The following is a 25,080-nucleotide window of genomic DNA, read 5'->3' as shown; positions in this document are numbered from 1 at the left end:
CTACTTCAAGCATTTGATACCGTGTGAAATGAGTAGGTCCGGTCATTTATGACCATACATAATCATTTCTGATATGTTCACTGACAATAATGCCTTTCTGCGAATATTGTGTTATGACACAACATTACTTTTTTGTTTTCTTTGTATATTATATTTGTGAATAACGTTCATTTCAATAGAAATAGTTAGGAGACTAACATAAAATATTAGAATTTTTTTCACTGCCATGCCTCAAATCACAAATGTTTAAAACAATACATTCGGTTCACTTATTCCTTCTGGCGTGCTGTTATTGAAAATGCTGTCGCGTGGAACTTAAATGCACGTTTTTCAAATTAAAAGTCGTCCTTCTACAAATAATTAATTATTAACTTTTCCAAAATATTCATTTTCCATTCTGTTTGTTAGAGCTTTTCGCTGCGAGTAGATAACATTACTCGTTCTATACAAAAGCATTCACTCATACCAAGAACAGAAGAACTTTTATGGAACAAGCGTAGTAAATAAGGTACATTTCAGGATATATGTCTTGAGTCACCCTTATTTTAGTACATGTTGTAAATACGAAAAATGCGTGTTTGACAAAATCTCCAACAGTATGAATATTTTTTAAATATTGTGCTATCGTGGACGTTTTCCAAGTGTTATGATGGATCAAGTTACGTTCCTCTTTGAACCATTATAAGGAGAAATACTAAATTTAGTCTTACAAAACACGTTTGAGTTAAGAGTGTCCTTGATTTCGTATTCTTCATTATCAGGAGTAACTGGCATTAAGTGATTCAGTCTCCTCAGAATGCGAGTATTTCGTGTACACAAGGCTATCGCTTATGTGAAGCTCTTAAAATTGAAATCTGGGAGATAACTCTAAACTAATTATTCTGCACTCATTCGAGGAGACAGAGGCACATTAAATTTAACATGCGTTTATCACGTGCCACATTCTCGAAAATAAGAGAAATGAGAAGTTAATTAAGGTGATAAAAATGTGCAAGAGATTGACGAGACCTTCACGATGATTCGATGAACTGCTTCGAAGGTACACACAGGTTCAACTCTCCCTCCTCATTATCCTCTTCAGTTTCGATGAGTTGCTTGAGAGAAGCGCCAACTGTCAGGTTCTTTTATGAGACGGGTAGTATGTACGTGAGGTCTGTCAAGGGGATACTGAAACTATTTTGGAAATGATATTGTACAATTAAAATTTCCCATTTCACGTCTCCCATGTAACAAACGCATTCACTAGATTCTACCCACGTTACATGATTTGCATCAAACGAGAGTAAAGCAAGACAGTGAAATCCCTCATTACAATTACATTACAGCATATTAGCTGAACATACTCAAAGTACAGTGTTGTACAAGAGTGACTCCAAGACTTACGCTACGTAAAATTTATATAATTGAGCATCAATGAACAGACATCTCCTCCGCAATACAAGCAAAGCCTGCGAAGTTTCAATAACATCTACTCATTTTCAGAAAGAAAACCTGAAAACCAATTTCCCCAAACTCTCTATCGTGCACCTTCCATCTCATTACCACCGACTGCCACAGACAAGTTTAATGCCACTCGCAGGTTGTATTCGTGCACTTCTCGAAGACACTCGACGCAGAGTGTGAGTGTTATCTGGACTGATACATATCTAAAGTACTTGACCAGTACCAACAGCTTGCCCTCGATGCCAAATCAGCCTAACTTATTTAGCGGACAGCTTTGAACATTTCATCTGCTTTGGTACATGAAAGCAAACATGACATGCGGGGTTAAGCATCCTGGAATGCAAACTGGACGGAGCAAAGACTACAGAGAGTGGTAACAACAAAGCCAATCTACACCAAACTGCATGCAGGTGCAAGGTTGGTATCGACCGAAAACAAATGAATGTTAGTGCAATGTTGTGCACTGTCTTTTGACTTTCGTCGATTTTGCTACTCCCATAACCTACCGCGCTGTGTACCTGTTGTGCGCTATTAATTATGTGCGCTCCAGGCAGGGATACCTGCTTCATAACTATCAGTAAGAGCAAACATGTCATGGTGCACAATTTTTGACTAGTTAGTAAATGTACACCAATGTCCTCACTCACACTCCACATATTTTCACGGTATCTTATGGAGAGGCACCGCCTCAAAAGCAGACGAACAGGAAGGTACAGTAAATGACCTCATATTGTGTCCTCATATAGATTTAAGCAGCCTCCATATATACCAGAAGTAGTTTCTATCATCTACAGAGCACAAAGTCTCAGTAATAGGGCACTGGGCTTATGGGGCAAAAATGTGCTTACCTCTGCATCAACACTTTCTTACGAGCGTCATCAGTTTCTTATCCTCAAGGTCATGACATCATCGTGTCATTACCCCATGAAGGTCACCCTCACCGCCATTCTTGCCCCAATGTTCCCACCCCCTCCCCACTCCAGCAGTCCACTTTGCACACCTGCCACCCACACCCCCACCCCTCCCCTTTGCCCTCGTTTGTCACACTGTCAGCCAATTGCATGCAAGTTCAGCTCCACAACATCTGAGCAACTATAGTTATCATGTAATACAGTACTGTAGAGAAGCTGTGAGCTGCTCAAGCCTGTTATTGGTGATGTCACGAGAATGACTTCATGTTGTTGTTGTTGTTGTTGTTGCGGTCTTCAGTCCTGAGACTGGTTTGATGCAGCTCACCATGCTACTCTATCCTGTGCAAGCTGCTTCATCTCCCAGTACGTACTGCAGCCTACATCCTTCTGAATCCGCTTAGTGTATTCATCTCTTGGTCTCCCTCTACGATTTTTACACTCCACGCTGCCCTTCAATACTAAATTGGTAACCCCCTGATGCCTCAGAACATGTCCTACCAACCGATCCCTTCTTCTAGTCAAGGTGTGCCACAAATTTCTCTTCTCCCTAATTCTATTCAATACCTCCTCATTAGTTATGTGGACTACCCATCCAATCTTCAGCATTCTTCTGTAGCACCACATTTCGATAGCTTCTATTCTCTTCTTGTCCAAACTATTTATCGTCCACGTTTCGCTTCCATACGTGCCCACACTCCATACAAATACTTTCAGAAACGACTTCCTGACCTTTAAATCTATACTCGATGTTAACAAATTCCTCTTCTCCAGAAACGCTTTCCTTGCCATTGTCAGTCTACATTTTATATCCTCTCTACTTCGACCATCATCAGTTATTTTGCCTTCCCCCCACCCCCAAATAGTAAGACTCATATACTACTTTAAGCGTCTCATTTCGTAATCTAATACCCTCAGCATCGCCCGATTTAATTCGACTACATTCCATTATCCTCGGTATGTATGATATTTGTAAGTGCATGATGCTGACGAGACTGCCATTATTCCTTCGCTGTCTGTACATATATCTAGGTTACATGTGTTCAACTGATGAGATGCTTACATTGAGGAAAGAAGAGTTTAGCAAGTTCAGCTGTTGCAAATATCTATCAGAGAAATTTACTCTCAGCTTTCTGCATCAGGAATGGAAAAGAATGATAATGGTGTAGGGTATGACTGCAGATAGGAGGAATATTGTTCAACACGTAATGGCTATGCAACAGCATGGCAAGAAGTTGCATTACATGACTGGGTACTGGGTCCAACAACACACTGTGGTATGTGTGCTGGAATTGCATACTGTATTTAAAATGCCTATAAAGTCTCCCATCATGCAAGAAACATTAGGAATTGCAGTAAGTATTCAGCCATCTACAACTATTTTTGTTATGTTTGTACGAAATTATACTTAGTTCTTTTCTTATTATTATCTCGGCGCTATCTGGACCAACAAATGGTCACAGCAGTAGCAGCAACAGTCCACAAGCTGCATAAAAATCAGGAGGAATAGTGTAAAATTGGAGGAATACTGTAAAATTTCTCTCATGTAAATAAATATATCCCACCAAAAAAAACATTTCTTCCACCAATCAACAAGAAACTTGCAACTTGAAACTGGGAGAAACTTGCAGTTAACAAAGAGGTTGTGTTCATTGGAAGATACATAGTGCCATGATCTTCATGATGTTATAATAAAAACAGTAAATTTAAATGCACTGAGCAGAAAATGTACACAGCACACAATGTGACAGCAACTCTGCAAATGTGTACCAGCTTGTTTTCGTAACTCTTGATTAGGTGAGCCGTTTGCAGAACTATCGTTCCGCAGTCATCACAAGTCTGAGCATCCTTCCACTCCATCACACCAGTGTCGTCTTTCACAAGGCGTGGCCTTCACACCAGCAAAATTAGAACACACTAAGTCATACGTAACAGTCGGCTACAAACCACTTCTCCAGAAGTAGTTTTAATAAATACACATAGGTGGGGGGAATACAAGTCTGGTCCAATATAGGACACTGCTTTTATGCAATCACACTCAATATGGAAGCACTTTGATATATATATATATATATATATATATATATATATATATATATATATATATATAGGGTGAGTCACCTAACGTTACCGCTGGATGTATTTCGTAAACCACATCAAATACTGACGAACCGATTCCACAGACCGAACGTGAGGAGCCGGCCGGAGTGGCCGTGCGGTTCTAGGCGCTACAGTTTGGAACCGAGCGACCGCTACGGTCGCAGGTTCGAATCCTGCCTCGGGCATGGATGTGTGTGATGCCCTTAGGTTAGTTAGGTTTAATTAGTTCTAAGTTCTAGGCGACTGATGACCTCAGAAGTTAAGTCGCATAGTGCTCAGAGCCATTTTGAACGTGAGGAGAGGGGCTAGTGTAATTGTTTAATACAAACCATACAAAAATGCACGGAAGTATGTTTTTTAACACAAACCTACGTTTTTTTTAAATGGAACCACGTTAGTTTTGTTAGCACATCTGAACATATAAACAAATACGTAATCAGTGTCGTTTGTTGCATTGTAAAATGTTAATTACATCCGGAGATATTGTAACCTAAAGTTGACGCTTGAAACCTCCGACGTTCAGTTGTGTGTTGTAACAAACACGGGCCACGGTCAGCGAGCAACATCTGCAGGGACATGTTTACGATGACGACCGTGTTTACGAGTGTGGCTGTAGTGCACTGTTGTGGTTTGGTCTAGCTGTCGCAGTGTCCGCATGTAGCGCTTGCTGCTATTGTTATTCCGCATTCGTCTCCGCACGCAGACCAACTGTAGTACACCGTGTTACCAGACGTCTGTGATAGGGTAGTGTTGTAGGAACTGTGACCATGTTGTATTCGAATTTTGAAAAGGTGGAGATGATACTCATCTATGGCGAGTGTCGGCGAAATGCAGCTGAAGCCTGCAGGGTGTATGCAGAACGGTACCCGGACAGAGAGCATCCGACGTTCCGCACATTGCAAAACTTCTACCGCCAACTGTATGCAACAGGTATGGTCGTAGCACGCAAACGGGTCCGTAACAGGCCCGTCACAGGAGAAGCGGGTGCAGTTGGTGTGTTAGCTGCTGTTGCCATGAACCCACACATGAGTACAAGGGACATTGCGACAGCCGGTGGACTGAGTCAAAGTAGTGTCATGCGCATACTGCATCGTCACCGCTTTAACCCGTTTCATGTGTCGCTACATCAGCAATTACATGGTGATGACTTTAATCATCGAGTGCAATTCTGTCAATGGGCATTAACAGAGAATGCGTTGCAGTTCTACCTGTTTACCGATGAAGCGGGTTTCACAAACCACGGGGCAGTGAATCTACGGAACATGCATTACTGGTCCGTGGACAATCCTCGCTAGCTCAGACAGGTAGAGCGACAGCGACCGTGGACTGTAAATGTATGGTGCGGAATCACTGGCGATCACCTCATTGGTCCTCACTTCATTGCAGGGGCCCAAACAGCTGCAACATACATCGCGTTTCTACAGAATGATCTGCCAACGCGTCGACGTATGTGGTATCAGCATGATGGTGCACCTGCACATTCCGCAATTAACACTAGGCTGACCCTTGACAGGATGTTCGACGGGCGTTTCATAGGACATGGAGGACGCATAAATTGGCCAGCCCGTTCTCCTGATCTTACACCTATGGACTTCTTTCTGTGTGGTACTTTAAAGGAGAATATGTACCGTGATGTGCCTACAACCCCAGAGGATATGAAACAACGTATTGTGGCAGCCTGCGGCGACATTACACCAGATGTACTGCGGCGTGTACGACATTTATTACGCCAGAGATTGCAATTGTGTGCAGCAAATGATGGGCACCACATTGAACATCTATTGGCCTGACATGTCGGGACACACTCTATTCCACTCCGTAATTGAAAACGGAAACCACGTGTGTACGTGTACCTCACCCCTCATGGTAATGTACATGTGCGTCAGTGAAAAAGACCAATAAAAAGGTGTTAGCATGTGGACGTAATGTGCTGTTCCAGTCTCTTCTGTACCTAAGGTCCATCACCGTTTCCTTTGGATCCCTACGTAATTCGGTGCTCTCCGATACACAAGATCGAACAGCGGAGGAGTGGTACTCAAGCGTCAACTTTAGGTTACAATATCTCCGGATGTAATTAACATTTTACAATGCAACAAACAGCACTGATTACGTATTTGTTTTTATGTTCAGATGTGCCAACAAAACTAACGGGGTTCCCTTTAAAAAAGACGTAGGTTTGTGTTAAAGAACATATTTCCGTGCATTTTTTTATGGTTTGTGTTAACCAATTACACTAGCCCTTCTCCTCACGTTCGGTCTGTGGAATCGATTCGTCAGTATTTGATGTGGTTTACGAAATATATCCAGCGGTAATGTTAGGTGACTCACCCTGTATATATATATTCATTACATAAAATGAATGGATGAAAATGGGGAAGAAATGGCTTTAAATATTTTTGTTATTTACTCTTTAAGTACGAACTTTGTTGTAGAACCCCTTTTTTTAAGTGTGGTAATAAAAATTCATTTAGACAGAATTAAGCACATTTAAAATTACGTGAACTTTAGCAACCCTCTTATGCTAATAAATTCAAACTAACTGATTAATAACATTTATGACTATGAAAATTATTTAAATTAAATTTTTTACGTATTTCGGCCTTGGCACACATTTTCTAGATGCAGTGGGTTTTTTAAATATTTACTGAATTCTTTCCCGGCGTTAGCTATGGAACACAAGACTGTCTCTGTTAGCATAAAATGGTTAAATATTGCCAAGCCGACCTGAACGTTTAATTATCATCGACAAAACACACTTCACTATACGTTTACTTGCTTTAGAAATTGAAAGAACCAACAGATTAACAACTTCAACGTTAATTATCCGCCTATGAATGCACAAATGTAAAACCAGTAATAAATTCAGTCAGCCTCAGGATCGCTGTAAAAGAAAAATATTTCATAATTCACTGATAATTTTACCTGCTCCCGATTTACGGGTTTGGTTAATTTTATAGCGGAACAATTTTTTAAATGTGCCGCCGCTGCAAATCGTTCGGTCGCGGCACAGCCCAGCAACACCAACGATAATCGCTAAAAGTGCTGAAAATTCTTTAAGGAAATATTATAGATGACATGGACAAGCTAATTTACATTAGTAATACACAATTTTGATAAATTATAATGTATTTAGACCATAACAATAATTAAAATTACACACCTTTATAATTTCTCCTCTAATGGCGGCTAAAGATAGATACAGACAAAAGAAGTCTACTCATTCATATAATGCTACGTCACAGGTTCCTCTCTCTCTCAGCTCTCGAGGGAGACGACAAAGAATGCACGTTATGTAGTGCTATTTATACTATTGCTGATTATGAATATCTCTTTGTAATCTTACAACATTATTTTCCTCTGTGGCTATATTTTACATTTTCCTCATCGCAGATATTAACATATTTCGTAATTTCATTATTAGTATAGAAATATTACAATCATAAATACATCGAGAATATTATTACAGAAATATTACAATAATAACCAACGTCCTTTATACAAAATTAAATAATATTTTTTGTTAAACAATTACAGTACATACGAATTGCTTCATAGCGGCGTACATAGTACAATTAAATGTCATTTCAGTTTATTAGTAGTGTGTGTGCTGCCAGGGAACGTTACATTGCCCCCTGGCAGCATTTGGCAAAGAGTTTCTATACTTTGACACAATGGTGCCAGTAACGTTCTTTACAATTCTGTTTTTTTTTCATGGAATGGCTCTTTTAATTAGTCCCAGGGTTATATATGTTCATGGCTCCCCCATTTGGGCGAAGGCATACAGGAAACCCGGGCAAAACTGTGCCGGAGCGCAGCCATCCTAGTTGGTTCATGATTAATCTTGTCTCTTTAGCAGTAATTGTTTTGAAATGATTTAGCAGTTTGTCATCAACGGTTACATAATATCACAGTCACATACAGTTCAACGAAAGTTTGTTGTGTGAGTTTAACAACTCGTAATTATCATTTTACGATATCCTGCAAGGTCACTTGTCATAGGATATATCACTTAGTTTTTTGAAATCATTTAGTACAACGACACTGTCATAATGTTCTCACTGCCTACGTGTTACAAATCCATATCCTACACTTGTTAGTGTTCATTTTCTCTCGTCGATTTACGGGTATACATAATAAGTGTTCAATGTTTGTCAAAAATCGAATTCATTGACATGTTATGCAGTTTGTGTAAATATTTTGGAATATGTCAGTAATGCTGTAGTTGGTGAGCGGTGCGGAGTGATTTTTGAGCGGCGCTCGGCGCGGCGCGTCTGCTCCGTGTAGGTCACCGCCCCCGGTGTTGACAGCTACGGCGCGGAGAGGCGTGTGGCTGTCTGGTCTGCTACGTGTTGCTGCGGCCGCTGCATGGCTGAAGTAGCCGGATGCGCGTTGTATGTCAGCTCGCCCGTGTGACATCATCTTGCAGTGCTCCAGCAAACATGCAACAAGTTCACAAACAGTGTACTATCCTTATGGGCATTTTTTCTGCTGTGGGAAAGAACGCACACAGTTATTGGCAGTTATTATTCAGTAGGCCTTCACTAGTCTGGTTTGCATAATGTTTCGTTGTCACAGTAACGCGTTTTACGGGCACACAATATTTTTTCACCATGTCATCACTTGTCATTAGTCACACGCAAGTTTTCACCTTAAAACAAAATGTATCTCTGTAGTCAATGCGCTTTCCTGGCGTCCCCTGACACACAAAGAATTTTTTTTTGTTTTTTGTTTGTACACACGCACAGTACAAGTTATAGTTTGACACTAGCTTGGTTCACCGTCTGTTATCGGCTCACTGTTCGTGTCGTGTTAGTTCCTTGTCCACTTGTACACACGGCGATGATACAGTTTCTTATTGCTTGTTCAGAACAACCTCGTGACGTATTACTGCAGTTTAATCAGTCACTGTCTGTCTCTGCCACACAATACTGCACTTTTGTTTAAGTTTTTTCAGTTACAATGTCCGTTGTGCAATTTTTTGTAACAGCACATTCGTAACTTCTTTGTTAGCTCTTTACCAAGGTGTGTGATAATTGCGTACATGGTAACAAATATTAAAATTTCGTATTAGTTTGCGCAAAAATCATCTATATTTATGTTCGAGTAGATTTTATTTGTGCATTCCAGCCGGATTCAGGCATATTGTTCAATAACTCCTTTGAAATTATGTTTCACTTTACTTGCAAGGTCCTACGTAACTACAGTCTAGTCTCTGTAGGCTAAAATTGACTTGGACTGTATCAGGCTAGCTCTTTTTACTGATTCGATCTGCACATGCTTCAATTGAAGTTTCTTTGTGCGTAACTTTGCGTTACTTAAATTTGCAATAAGTTTGCCTCCCATGGTGCCCTCGGGTCACTACTGGGTGTATTACTCTCTTTGATGATGCTGGTTTGAAAATAAAGTTCTCAGGGCCTCATATTATTAATATTATTCTGGGTTCGAACCTGTCAATCTGACAGCTAGACATATATATATATATATATATATATATATATATATATATATATATATACTCCTGGAAATGGAAAAAAGAACACATTGACACCGGTGTGTCAGACCCACCATACTTGCTCCGGACACTGCGAGAGGGCTGTACAAGCAATGATCACACTCACGGCACAGCGGACACACCAGGAACCGCGGTGTTGGCCGTCGAATGGCGCTAGCTGCGCAGCATTTGTGCACCGCCGCCGTCAGTGTCAGCCAGTTTGCCGTGGCATACGGAGCTCCATCGCAGTCTTTAACACTGGTAGCATGCCGCGACAGCGTGGACGTGAACCGTATGTGCAGTTGACGGACTTTGAGCGAGGGCGTATGGTGGGCATGCGGGAGGCCGGGTGGACGTACCACCGAATTGCTCAACACGTGGGGCGTGAGGTCTCCACAGTACATCGATGTTGTCGCCAGTGGTCGGCGGAAGGTGCACGTGCCCGTCGACCTGGGACCGGACCGCAGCGACGCACGGATGCACGCCAAGACCGTAGGATCCTACGCAGTGCCGTAGGGGACCGCACCGCCACTTCCCAGCAAATTAGGGACACTGTTGCTCCTGGGGTATCGGCGAGGACCATTCGCAACCGTCTCCATGAAGCTGGGCTACGGTCCCGCACACCGTTAGGCCGTCTTCCGCTCACGCCCCAACATCGTGCAGCCCGCCTCCAGTGGTGTCGCGACAGGCGTGAATGGAGGGACGAATGGAGACGTGTCGTCTTCAGCGATGAGAGTCGCTTCTGCCTTGGTGCCAATGATGGTCGTATGCGTGTTTGGCGCCGTGCGGGTGAGCGCCACAATCAGGACTGCATACGACCGAGGCACACAGGGCCAACACCCGGCGTCATGGTGTGGGGAGCGATCTCCTACACTGGCCGTACACCACTGGTGATCGTCGAGGGGACACTGAATAGTGCACGGTACATCCAAACCGTCATCGAATCCATCGTTCTACCATTCCTAGACCGGCAAGGGAACTTGCTGTTCCAACAGGACAATGCACGTCCGCATGTATCCCGTGCCACCCAACGTGCTCTAGAAGGTGTAAGTCAACTACCCTGGCCAGCAAGATCTCCGGATCTGTCCCCCATTGAGCATGTTTGGGACTGGATGAAGCGTCGTCTCACGCGGTCTGCACGTCCAGCACGAACGCTGGTCCAACTGAGGCGCCAGGTGGAAATGGCATGGCAAACCGTTCCACAGGACTACATCCAGCATCTCTACGATCGTCTCCATGGGAGAATAGCAGCCTGCATTGCTGCGAAAGGTGGATATACACTGTACTAGTGCCGACATTGTGCATGCTCTGTTGCCTGTGTCTATGTGCCTGTGGTTCTGTCAGTGTGATCATGTGATGTATCTGACCCCAGGAATGTGTCAATAAAGTTTCCCCTTCCTGGGACAATGAATTCACGGTGTTCTTATTTCAATTTCCAGGAGTGTATATATATATATATATATATATATATATATATATATATATATATATATATGTAATAGAAAAGACTGTACCAAGAAATATTTCAAGTTTGACACACATACAGAATATCATGCAGTACACAAACTAATCACTACTAAAACGTTCCTCCTGACTGATCTCTGTCTCAGTTTAACACTACAAACAATTGCACTAATCACGTTATCTGTGCAGACATTTAGAGCATGTTTAAGCTAACACTAATTAAAAAGAAGACATAACACAAATAATCATAAACAAAAGAGAAAGTCAATCATATTCTTATAACTAAATACTTCTACACTAGTACATTATCTCTACAGATCACACACCATCAATGTTCATTCATTTCCAAAAGACTGGTGTACCTTTTTACACATAACACATAGGACTATTAGTCATTTATTGTAGGAATATTTTCACATCCTTACGCGGATGCAGTCCCCGTACTCTCACTGATTGAGGATCTGCTAAGAGATAGCTACACTCATGTGGCACACTTACTATTCTAAAAAAGGTCCATTGTACACTTGTCCGTCTGCTTTTGCCACCGCCACCAAAGGACTACTATAAGGGGACAAAGACGGTTCTATTATTCCCCACTCGATCAGCTTTCTAATTTCTTTAGCTACTATTTCCTTCTTGGACCAAGGAATGGAGCATGAGGCTCGACAGTAGGTTTCGTGAGGCTTCACCTCGATATTGTATTGATATCCCTTAACAATTCCTGGTCGTTCTGGAAACACATATGCATAGTCAGACAATAACTGTACCAAATCCTGCTGTTGCATTGAGTTCAAATTTTCGGACTGTGATACTTTGTTCACAAGTGCGTCTACATTTGCTTTTAATTGATCACCTTGTACGTCTGGATAATAGAGATTGTGTCCTAGAGAATGATTGTCTAAATGTAGTATCCACTGATTCCCACATTTTATGTTAATAGCATTACAATTAGGCACAGGTACCTCTTCAGATCTGAGCATGGACAATTCTATCCTCCTACCCGTGTTCATCAAACTTAATTTTCCCCAAGAAAGATCGATTACTGCGTCCCTTTCTCTCAAAAAATCTATCCCCAAAATGCAGGCTACCTTTAAACCCTTTACTACCAGGAACGAGCACGCCATGGCTTCTCCCCCTATATACATCTCTACCCGCACTTGGAGTTTAATTATTTGTCGCTGTGCACTGATGGCTCCAGTGACTTTGCAATTGTTCACAGGAAAAGTCAGCATACGCTCTTCTTTCCCCAGTACTCTGAATAGGTCCATACTCATGACATTGACAGTAGCACCTGTATCTACGATTGCTTGCACATCAATATTGTTAATTTTGACCTCTATTATCGCTTGTACTTTGTCTTTGTGCTCCTTTATGCACGTGGGTGGTTCAGTTATTAATTCATGTCCCATCTGTACCCCGTCATTATACCTGAGGATACAGATTCTCGATGTTTTGTTCTGTGTCGGGCTGCTCTCACTCCAAACCTCAGCCGACGATGGAGAGCGTATCTCGGCTGAATCTAGTTTGTTGGATTATTACTGGTGGATGGGTGTGGCTGCTCTGTGTCGCTGACCTCCACTATGTGTAAATTGTGTTGCGTCGGCCGCCACGGTTGCGCAATTGGCGCATTTTGTGGTGGCGGTCGGTTATTGTCATACCTTTCACTGTTTTGCCGGTCCGGACTGGGCCTCTGGTTCTGTGGCCAAGTTCGGTTTGAATCGTTATAGGTACTGGTATTTTTCCATCTACTATTGCTTGGTGGGCCTGTTTCATATCGGTCCTCGGACCTCCTTTTCCGGTCATTGTTCACCGGCGGACTATTGCCGTTCCGGTCTCTACCTCTGTTCCCGTTTTGTACATAATCTTGTCTCCTATTGTTACCCTCGCCATTTCCATTATTTGGTGGAGGCGTGTTATTTCGACCATTTCTGTAACCGTTTCCGTTACTTCTAGCCTGTTCAGAGGCTGCCTTAACATCCTCCTGAATCAGGTCAGTTGAGTCCACAACAGACAAGAAATGTTCCATGTCGTTCTTCGGTACGTGTATAAGTTTTTCCTTTACGTGTATCGGCAAGTGTGATTTCAAAAGTCTGATCAAATCCCAGGATGAAATCTGTTCCTCCCAGTAACGGGTCTTATTAATGTATTTCTCAAAATATTTTCGCAAATTACCTAATCGTGGAGAATACGGCTCTGGGTTATATACCTCTTTCCGTAATCTCTCCTGAATACATGTTGACCAATATTTGGCCAAGAATGCGTTTTTAAATTGCTCATATGTGTCGCAACTGTCAGCTGCTTCGGTTGCCCATAATGTAGCATCTCCTTGTATGTAAGACGTAACGTACTGTATTTTCTGTGTATGACTCCAAACACTAGGCAAAATGTTTCTAAATCCCTTGATAAATACTACACACACGCCTGTGCGTCGCCGTACAACATGCTGTTTTCCAGCTCCGCAAGACGACGGTTGACATTCCGGTGCCACAGCGGAATATCAGTGTGCACCGCCCTTCTTAGGTCCTGCACTTCCGTACTCGAGCCCAAGTCTTTGGCCTCAATCGCGGTGGGCACCTTCTCGTCTATTGTTTGATGAAGGTCGGTGTCTTTTGCCTCTAACCAGTTCGTAAATTCCTTTTCAATTTTGTTCGCCTGTTCAGACATTTTCTGCTCTATTGCTTGACTTGTGTCAATTTCTAATTTTTCCATCCTGTTAGCCAGTACACTGATTTCATCTACGATACTGGCGTTAGCCACCTGGATATTATCTACTCTTTCGCTCAGTTCTTGCACCGCTTTGGGTATGGTTTCATAGTTTTGTCTCAAACTAACAATCTCACTTTGCATAGCTTCCAAAGATTGCGTTAACTGCAAGTCTCTCTCATGCTGGCAACGATCACGCTCTGCTTGTTTAGCATCACGTTCTCTATCGCTTTCTGCTTACATACGTGCAAATTCAGCTACCAATCTCTGGTCACGCTCTGCTTGTTCATGCACAAACGTAGCTTGGAAATTGAGCATGCGCTCGAACATAACTCTTAATGATCGCACTCCTGACACCTCACCACTCTCTGGTCCGTGTCTAGTGCTTGTGGGTGGCACAGTATTTCTACTTTCAACTGAATCACTGGCTGGCAGTGGCAACATATCTTGCCCTTCTGCCCCCAGATTCTCACATTGTACTTCCTGAACTACGCCACTAACATTATTTTGTGCCCCACTTTCTAACTCGGTATCACTTCTTGCTAACTGTTGTTCATTATCCATGTTTATATTTTTCTGACTACGCAATCTAACCATAGTCAACAAAAGAAACAAAATCTGAACTAAATATCCTAGCACTCAGGTTTCACTAACATAATCACACAAGAAATGGTCATTTGTTGAAACACACTTATTATATACTACGATGACTAACTACTCAAATGTCCTGTTATTAAAAAAAAAAAAAACACTATCAATAAGCACACCACTAATGATCCGAGAACACTACACTGAGGCTACTTCACTACCCACAGGACAACTACACTGTAGCTTTACCTTTTGGTGCTCTATCTTGGGTGCAGCTGCCCGCTGTTATTATTGTAGGTAATTAATTATTTGATATAATGAGCTCTCTTCTTCAGCTTGCCTCTGGGTATGTAGTGTTCTCATGCAAAAAATCATATACAGGTATTACCACACAATATTGGTTAGGCAATACATACAATACATGAAAAAATTATTAATTGTTCTCCAACAAAGTTCGACTACAATAATTCCCTAATTATCTCATGGGTATTTTGTGGCCACTGCTTATTCGGGCCCCACGTTGGCGCCAGTTTGATAAAAAAACAAATATATATATATATATATATATATATATATATATATATATAATGAATAGATGAAAATGGGGAAGAAAAGGCTTTAAATATTTTTGTTATTTACTCTTTCAGTACGAACTTTGTTGTAGAACCCCTTTTTCTTACGTGTGGTAATAAAAATTCATTCAGACAGAATTAAGCACATTTAAAATTACGTGAACTTTAGCAACCCTCTTATGCTGATAAATTCAAACTAACTGACTAATAACATTTATGACTTTGAAAATTATTTAAATTAAACTTTTTACGTATTTCGGCCTTGGCACACATTTTCTAGATGCAGTGGGTTTTTTAAATATTTACTGAATTCTTTCCCGGCGTTAGCTATGGAACACAAGACTGTCTCTGTTAGCATAAAATGGTTAAATATTGCCAAGCCGACCTGAACGTTTAATTATCATCGACAAAACACACTTCACTATACGTTTACTTGCTTTAGAAATTGAAAGAACCAACAGATTAACAACTTCAACGTTAATTATCCGCCTATGAATGCACAAATGTAAAACCAGTAGTAAATTCAGTCAGCCTCAGGATCGCTGTAAAAGAAAAATATTTCATAATTCAGTGATAATTTTACCTGCTCCGATTTACGGGTTTGGTTAATTTTATTGCGGAACAATTTTTTAAATGCGCTGCCGCTGCAAATCGTTCGGTCGCGGCACAGCCCAGCAACACCAACGATAATCGCTAAAAGTGCTGAAAATTCTTTAAAGAAATATTATAGATGACATGGACAAGCTAATTTACATTACTAATACACAATTTTGATAAATTATAATGTATTTAGACCATAACAATAATTAAAATTACACACCTTTATAATTTCTCCTCTAATGGTGGCTAAAGATAGATACAGACAAAAGAAGTCTACTCATTCATATAATGCTACGTCACAGGTTCCTCTCTCTCTCAGCTCTCGAGGGAGACGACAAAGAATGCACATTATGTAGTGCTATTTATACTATTGCTGATTATGAATATCTCTTTGTAATCTTACAACAGTATTTTCCTCTGTGGCTATATTTTACATTTTTCTCATCGCAGATATTAACATATTTCGTAATTACATTATGAGTATAGAAATATTACAATCATAAATACATCGAGAATATTATTACAGAAAATATTACAATAATAACCAACATCCTTTATACAAAATTAAATAATATTTTTTGTTAAACAATTACAGTACATACGAATTGCTTCATAGCGGCGTACATAGTACAATTAAATGTCATTTCAGTTTATTAATAGTGTGTGTGCCGCCTGGGAACGTTACAGCACCGTGTTATCAGGGGCCTCAAAAGCCAACAGGCAAGGCTCCCAACACCCATGCGGCCATGTCGTACGAAAACACAAGAGAGACATTATGGGCACGCAGAACAACTCAAGGAGGTGGCTGACAGACAGGACGTTAAACCAAACAGCTGCCCAACTCTGACAACTCTGGAGAAGACATGAACGTGCACATTTCAAGGGTGGTGTTTAAGGAGACACACTCATTACCTCAGAGATGTCAGGAAATATTTAGAATAGAGCCCTGAGGCAGCCTTCAGATTATGTGAAGCAATGAAGCAATGTGAATAAAAGAAGCAACTGCTACCAAGGCAACTCTACCCAGGCTCATTCTTTTGGGAATTCACATAAGCAAACAGATAAGCCATAAGTCAGAGTCGTATAAATAGGATCAAAACCCATGTCCGGGATCATAACACAACAGTCACTCCACCAAGTATCAGAAGTTAAGGTCACTAGATAGTGGAAAATCAACAATGATTCTTCAACCAAACACAAACACCTGAGGGGCTCTCGTTCTGGAAAGTGATGGAGGCCTCCCCCTGTCCATTCAGGCGATCGCGTCATAGCTCATGCTGCCACTTATGTCTGTCTAGAGCCTCTCCGCAAGACTCCTTGCATCGATGGCACTGTCTACCTCACTGTCCATCATGCTGCGTCACCGCCATCATCGCTGAAATCGAGCTGCCACCGAGAGGCCAACACCTCCACGAGAACATCATCATCTTAGAAGCGAACAAACAAAGGACAAAGAGACACCGAGAATTCTAAGGAAGCTGAGCCGCACAGCTCAACCTCCTCCGATCCCCAAACCAACAGAAACCCCCTCTCCTTGTTGGTGGGTTGAGTGTTGATGGAGGAGGCTATTTCTCCTTAACCTGGGAGACGTGAACTCTGGACAGCTTACCCAACTAAAGATCGCACACATGCAGCTTAACTGCACTCAATAGTTGGACGATCTCAAAGGGACTCAAAACCTGGGGTGCTAACTTACTAGAATGGCCGTTCCTCCCTTTCTGATTAACATAGCGGTTGTGCACAAAAACTTGATTACCTGTCATACCCCTAAATGCTCTATGTCACAGATTACACCGATCGTACAACCTCTGATGGCCCCACTGAATGTTTCGACGTGCCTTAATCCACTGCTCATAATGAACATTAGAGTCAATATGCCCCGAGAGCAAATCGTTAACTGACCACAAGTTGGCGTGAGATGAATTAAGTTGAAAGTCCAAGAGAAGGGAAGCAGGTTCACTTTTCACTGATTAAAGTTGGGCTCTACTAAAGGCAAAATTAAGCCATTCCACAGAGCAGTCTCACTTAGTCTGCGAGTTACTATGGAAGGCATTAAGAGCCTCTTTCAAAATTCGGTTAACATGTTCCACAAAAGATGGTCGAGAATAATAGGGGTTAGTTCTGTTGTGACAGATACCCTGCTCAAAACAAAATCTCCTGAAGTTAATAGATTTAAAAGCCAGGGCATTATGCCTGATCAAATACATCAGTGAACCAAAGATGAAAAATATTCCCGACAGATGTCGAATAGTAGTAGGAGACATACAGTACCATCGCGACTAGGGATTCTCCAACAGAAGCGTGAGAAGGCGCCCATCACCACGAGTACATACCAGTTACCATCGAAAATGTGTGGCAAAGGACCAATGTAATTTATGAACCACTTATCCATGGGGTACGTTTCCCCAGAGGATTGTAGAAGACCAGAAGGGCCAGAATTTTGTTTGGCTCTCTTGCTGACTTCACACTCACTCATCATCCACCAAACATCCTTGAGTAAGGAAGGCAAAGGCACATGAAGCTTAATATTAGCAACAGTTTTGGGACGCCTAGGTGCCCTCCAGTCACTGTGTGATGAAAGTACCAGAACCCAGACTGGACGAGCAGACTGGGCAAACAGATCTGGAAACCACCTAACCCCACCCTCTGACAATAAACCAGGCTTTTATATGTAAGACGACCAGCCACCTGTTCCCTATTCAATAACTTATTCTTGAGCTTGGAATCACTGTTCTGTCTTTGCCTCAGGTCCCCAAAAAGTAATGGGACTTCGTATAGTATCCCAATTACACAATCTTCTGGACCAGAATACCTCTCTGACTGCTGAACTCCAACATCTGACTCAAGACATCAGCCACCTGATTGTCGGTGCCACAGATATGCTTCACCTTGAACTGAAAAGCCGAAATTCGAACGGTCCAGCGAGCTACACAACCCGTCTTACATTGGCGCGCCAACACACAACTGAGGGCTTGATTATCAGTTTCACGTAAAAATTCGCTGTACTCAACGTAAAACCTAAACTATTCTAAAGTGAAACGCACCACGATCATCTCCCACTCGTAGACAGAATACTGAAGCTGTACTGGGGACAACCTTCCACATGCATAGACCACCAACCTACGTTCTCCTTCCTGCTCTTGGAAGGAGAATTGCTGCTAGCCCGCAAGTAGAGACGTCAGTCTGGACCACAAAGGGCAACTCGAAGTTTGGGATAACCAGGATGGGCGATTACTAAGAGCTTCAAAGGATTCCTGATGAGTTTGATCCCAACGAAATTTAACTCGTTTCCTACATAATTCATTAAGAGGGGCGGCCAGTTATATGAAGTTAGGCACACATCTGCGGAAATGGTTGGCCATCCCAATGAATCTGGCGACCCCATTTTTATTAACAGGAGAGGAAAATTTTCGTAGATACTTCGTACGCTTCTGATCTACCCTAACCCTTCTGCAGAGACTAAATGGAATAGAAAGGAAATGTGACTGTGGGCCAAGGTAACCTTAGAAGATTTCACGGTCAAACTTGCCTCCCTTAACCATCAAAATAGTTGTATACACATTTAAAATTTAAGTCGCCGAGCACCTGATAAAATAGCTACACCTGTCAACAGACCAACCTGAACTCTTAACTTGGAATAGATTCCAATTAGCACAGAAGGCGGTAATGTGCCTGGAATCCTCTGACAGCGGGATTTGGTAATAGGCTTTATTCAAATCCAAAATGGTAAAATACTTTGCTCCAGAGAACCATGTGAAACAATGATGAATATAGGGTTAATGCACAGATTCCAAGATAAGCTTTTTGGTCACCAACCTGTAATCAACTACCGGTCCGAACTCCCCCTTACTAGCCTTCGGAACTAAGAACACTGGTGATTCATATGGGGGCGATAGAAGATCTTACGATCGCTTCACGCAACATACTTTCTGTCAGGGCACGTAGTCTCTTCACCTTCGTGAGGGCGAGAGGGGGGGGGGGGGGGCAATTGACAAACTGGAACATCGTCTTCAATCAACCGGATTTTGTGCAGGATCTTGTTAGTCATGCCAAGCCTATTGGTGAGAACTTCCGGGAACTTATCGAACACCCACACAATTGATCCCTTTGTCGTGGCTCCAAATGAGTTAGTTCATAACACCCAGTGTCAGGATCAAATTAAAGGACAAATTATTACCCACTAACAACTTAACCGACCAGAAAAATTTCCCAATACTCAACCTAACTACAAACTAGCCGCCTAAAAGCAGTTGATGGCCGCTAACAGATCGACACTTCGGAGAAGTTTGTAAAGGAGGAAACTTACATATAAATCGGTATTCCAGGTACCAATGATAGTCCAGTAGCGATAATGAGCTCGCAGAATCAATAAGGGCTCATGATTCAACTGCGCACACACAAAGGGTAAGGGCTCACCCAGAACACCCACAATTTTACGACAACGCCTAGGAAAGGGGAGTATGCACTCCTTTCTCGACTTCCAGCAGCATCAGCTGAACTGGAAATTCACGAACAAAATGTCCCACTTGCTGGCAATGAAAACAGACAGTAGGTGCTTGTCTTGGGACACTATCGAATGTAGGTTACTCCTAAAAGCCACTAGCTCCTAAACAACCAAAAGATGATTAAATCCGCTGATCGTAGCGTAACTAAGTCCCTCAATGCTGCAAAACGAAGCACTTACTTGACCGAAGGTGGAAGGTTTACTACAGACGTGATGCGAGGTCGATCCTCAGGCCTCATCCCTTCTGTTATCGACAACTTGATCCCCGGGAACTTTCAGTTCTAAGGCCAAAACAGCTGTTAGTTCCTTTCAATGTATTTACTGAAGTTGTCATTACTTGACTGCCAATAACGCTTACACTGGAGGGGGGACATTTTGAAACTGATCACCCGTTGTAACTCCTTCAACGCCTTTCCCTCGCGGAAAATGTCAGCAAGTATTTGACTCAATGTTCCACTACTTAACGGGTACAATAACTGAAGAACCTGATCATGAAGAAAATTCAGACGATCAGCACGACGCTCAAATTTAACAGAAAGCCATGAAACTATCTCGATACCATTCATGGGTTCAATGGGCAACTAGTCAATTTTCCTCAACAAAATTCCCATAGGGTGTGTTAGTTTTCTGAAATTGCTCACAGTAAAACACTGAGGCGAAGTGAGCCGTGTGCAGCTCGCGTTGATGGTGTTCATAGTTTGGTATCTTGTAATAGCGATAGTGGCATCTCGTTTTCTTACTGTGTTCACTGGCGCCACTAATTTTGCTCGCCTTGCCTGTACATGAGTGGCAGCAGCAGCGCTTATTGGTAGCAAATACTGTATTACCATCTTTGGAGCGGCCTCTAGTATTTCCGGGTCGTCGTGTGTCGAGCGAGTTGAGTTGGGACGGAGCAGCAGTGAGGTCCGGACAGTCAGTACTCGCCCGAACGCTGGCGACACACGTGCACTGTCCGACGGAAGGATGTGGTCGCGAGAGTGCACGACCACGTCAAGGACCGGATTCAGCGAGTTTTATTTGAATGGACTGTGATATTCAGTTGTGCAACTTTCACTTGTGTTTGTGTGTCCGCCCGTTGAAGTGACCTCATAGCAATAAATTGTCAGTCGACGATTTATACTGGGATCTTTCTCGTGCCTGACTTGAGTAGGGACGACTGTTGGTTGGTCGTTTGGTCGGTCGTCGCAGCGGACGACGTGCATTTGGTCTTCGGACCGCTTCTGGCTTCTCTGTGTTTGTGCCGACTTATAATTCGTCTGTGTTGTTTCACAGTGACTGGTTTTGGTATTGTGAGTTGTTGGTGGAATTGTTTTCCCAGATATGTGTCCATCTTGTGGTTTTGAATGAGCAGTTATTTTAGTGGTTTCTGCGTACTGGATTTGGTGAGGGGTTGCGAACGGACATCAGGTCGATTGGGGGCGCAGCAGCGAGCAGGTCCGTGTAGTTTGAGGGCAAGGCGGGGCCGCTGGCGGCGTGCTGCCACTGCCGGGTAGAGGAGGGATAGCTGCGAGAGCGACGACTTCCTTGCACACCGAACCCTGGACGTTTAAGTCGAGTGAAGAGTTAACTGCTAATGTAACCTCCACTATCCTGTGGTCTCGCCTTTGGTATGCGGGTTGTTGCTCCCACGACTGCTGAGCCTGGTGGCTATGAGTGAAGTGTTTCGAGGCGGTGAAATACTGCAGCCGTCTGTCTCTATTTGTTATTCATCATTGAATTTCGTATTATTCTTATTAGTGAAGTGCAACCAGCGGTATTTTCTGCCTTGTGGCCGCTAACGCCACAGTTACCTGCCCTGGAAGTTAGCGTACTTTTCTGGCAGTGTACTTTTCCTCGTCGTGTTGACGTCCGACACAGCGTGCAGTTCGACAGCCTCTTTTATTGTACTGTGCATAGTTTTTTGGGAGGTCTTCCTTGGTTCTATTGTTTCCTTCGGCCTTGAGTGTTTTCTGAAGACGTAGTACTGTCTGTCTCTTTGCCCTTACCTAAAAAATATTGCATTGTTGTACCGGTGATCGGACGTTAGGCGGATTGGTTAGTCAATCGGTCGGCGCTAAGCTGTCCGGCGTTTGAGTTGCCATCCTGTTACGCGAGTACAACACTAGGATGCCTGTCTCACCTTATCTTATGTTTGAGTTACCTTCCCAGGGCGACCCTTGGAACAGTTGCTGAGAACCGCATGTCCTGATTCCTTAGTTTGTGATGTTTGTTTTCACGATAACTGTAATTTTCTAGTTGTTGTTGGTGTGGCCTTCAGCCGAGCAATAATTTCACCTCTTTGGTGATAAGGCCTTCAGCCGTGTTACTGTTTGTTTTAAAACGAAGTATTTATCTTAATATGTGCTGTTGGATATTGTTCTTCTGACTTCTAATTCAGGCCTTCAGCTGTTTGTTATCTGAAATTGTTTGTGGCCTTCAGCCGAGTGATAATTTCACTTCTTTTATACTAAGGCCTTCAGCCGTATTACAGGTTGTTTTAAAAAGAAGTTTTTATCTTAATATGTGCTATTTGGAATTGTTCTTCTGACCTCTAATTCAGGCCTTCAACCGTTTGTTGTTTGAGGTTACTGTTTATGACCTTCAGCCATCATACAGTCAATTGTGATTTTTATAAGAGATTGTTTTAAAATTTTAATTTCTTTGAAGTTTAAGTATTTGTTATGCAGCCGACAGTAACTGATTACGGCCCCCATCCAAAGTCGTAATCTTATCCAACCCATCCTTGAGAAACAAGCTCTCACGAAGTAAGCACATGATCAGGATTATTCAAACCAACTTAGAAGTAAGAAACCAGGCTCCACCTCGAACTTGCTACATCATCTAAACCAACCTGATTTACAACATCTTGCAATATAGCAACCTAACCCTGCAGTTACAGAATATCTCGCGCTTGGCTGGCACCAGGTTTGAGACTGTCAAGATCACCAACAATGCAATAGTAGTGTCTGAAGAAGAGCAAGTTCTTTACGAGAGGGATGTGTGCCATCAAGAAAATCAATGTTGTGCCGTAAACTGACCAATGCAGCGGTAAAATGTGGCAGAGCGTTACCTACCTCACCAACAGTTTCTGCGATGGCGACGAGGGGCTTATTCAAAGCTGCCCTGACCTGCATAGTGAGATCGGCAACGCTTGTCCCGCCAACTTAAGAGCGAATATGAGCTTCGTAGGCGATCTGCCCTTTTTTAACAAGCTGAGCTCTAGGCAACGCCATGGGTCCGTAGTGCACTGGGGCCTGAAAATCACAAACGCATAAGTAACAACAATTTACCTTAAATATTATGTCACTAACTAAACAATCAGGGTGAAAGATGCTTAAAGGTCTGCCTTTCAGCAGTAAAAACCACACTCTGAGTAACGGTTTGACCAATCAAAACGTAATAAGCACTTAGAAAAAAGGCCAAGGGATCATAGAATATCTAGGCACGGTTCAGGGAAAATATTCAAAAATTTTTAATAAGAAAACATCTCCAATGTTTTAAGAAATATTATAAAAAAGATTAGAGAATTTAAATATGAATCACGAAGCGTAAACTACAGGCCTACTCAAGCGCTTGAGGAAGATTTACAATTGCCCAATTTTTAAAAGAAGTGTTAACCATTTGAAAAAAAAGACACAATTTAAGAGACACCCCAAAAATCTTACATTTTTCTCTTAGTTAATCAAGCAACAGGACTTTTTAAAAGACGTATTAGCCGTTTAAGAAAACATTTTAAGAGACACTCCCAAAATGTGCTTCCAGCCCACCTTTCCTAATGTGTGTAATTTGCTTTTAAAATATTAAAGTGTTGGTGGGGTCCACCAAGCTTAATAAAATCTTACAATTTCTTTCAGTTAAACAAACAACGACAAAATTCTTAAAGTGGAAACCATTTTAGGAAAAAGACAACCATTAGAGGCGCACCCCAAAAATGTGCTCTCAACTCAGCTTTCCAAACGCGTATACATTGTTTTACATAGTTATTCATTCGGTGAGCCACCTGCAGAACCGTCGTCATTCGGCTGTTGCAAGTCCAGACATCCTTCCACTCCCTTACACCGAAATCTAAAATGGAGCCCTGAGCCTTCAGATTAAGTGAATACATATGAAACAAGTGTCACCAAGACGACACTATCCAGGCTCAATCTTTCGGGAATTCACATAAGCAAACCTAATCCACCAGAGTTTCGTAACCAGGATAAAAATTCGTGTCTGAGATCACAGCACAACAGCCACTCCACCAAATATCAGAAGTTAGGAAGGTCTATAACTTTTGGAAAAACGATCAGGGCAGACATTGATCCCATTCAATCGGACGTACTCACCCGTGGGCCACTAGATCTGTAAAGCGATGGGGCCTCCCGTCGATTCAGGCGATCGTGTCATAACTGATGCTGCTACTTCGGTCTGGCCAGAGCCTCTCCGCAAGACCCCTTTCACCAGTCGCTCTGTCTACATTGTCGACCATGCTGTCGCAGGGCCATCGTCGCTGAAATCGAGCTGCCACTGAGAGGCCAACGCCTCCACGAGAACAACAACATCATCTCAGAAGCGAACAAACAGAGGACAAAGAGCTCCGAGATTTCTAAGGAAGCTGAGATGTACAGCTCAACCTTCTCCCTCCCACAAACCCACAGAAACCCCCTCTCCTTGTTGATGGGTTGAGTGTTCAGGGAGGAGGTTAGTTCTCCTTGACCCGGGAGACGTGAACTCTGCACAGCTCACCCA

Source organism: Schistocerca piceifrons, chromosome 3, assembly GCF_021461385.2.
Source record: "Schistocerca piceifrons isolate TAMUIC-IGC-003096 chromosome 3, iqSchPice1.1, whole genome shotgun sequence".
In the NCBI taxonomy this organism is placed as follows: domain Eukaryota; kingdom Metazoa; phylum Arthropoda; class Insecta; order Orthoptera; family Acrididae; genus Schistocerca; species Schistocerca piceifrons.
The sequence above is the reverse complement of the archived record's forward strand: the minus strand, read 5'-3'. Positions refer to the sequence as shown.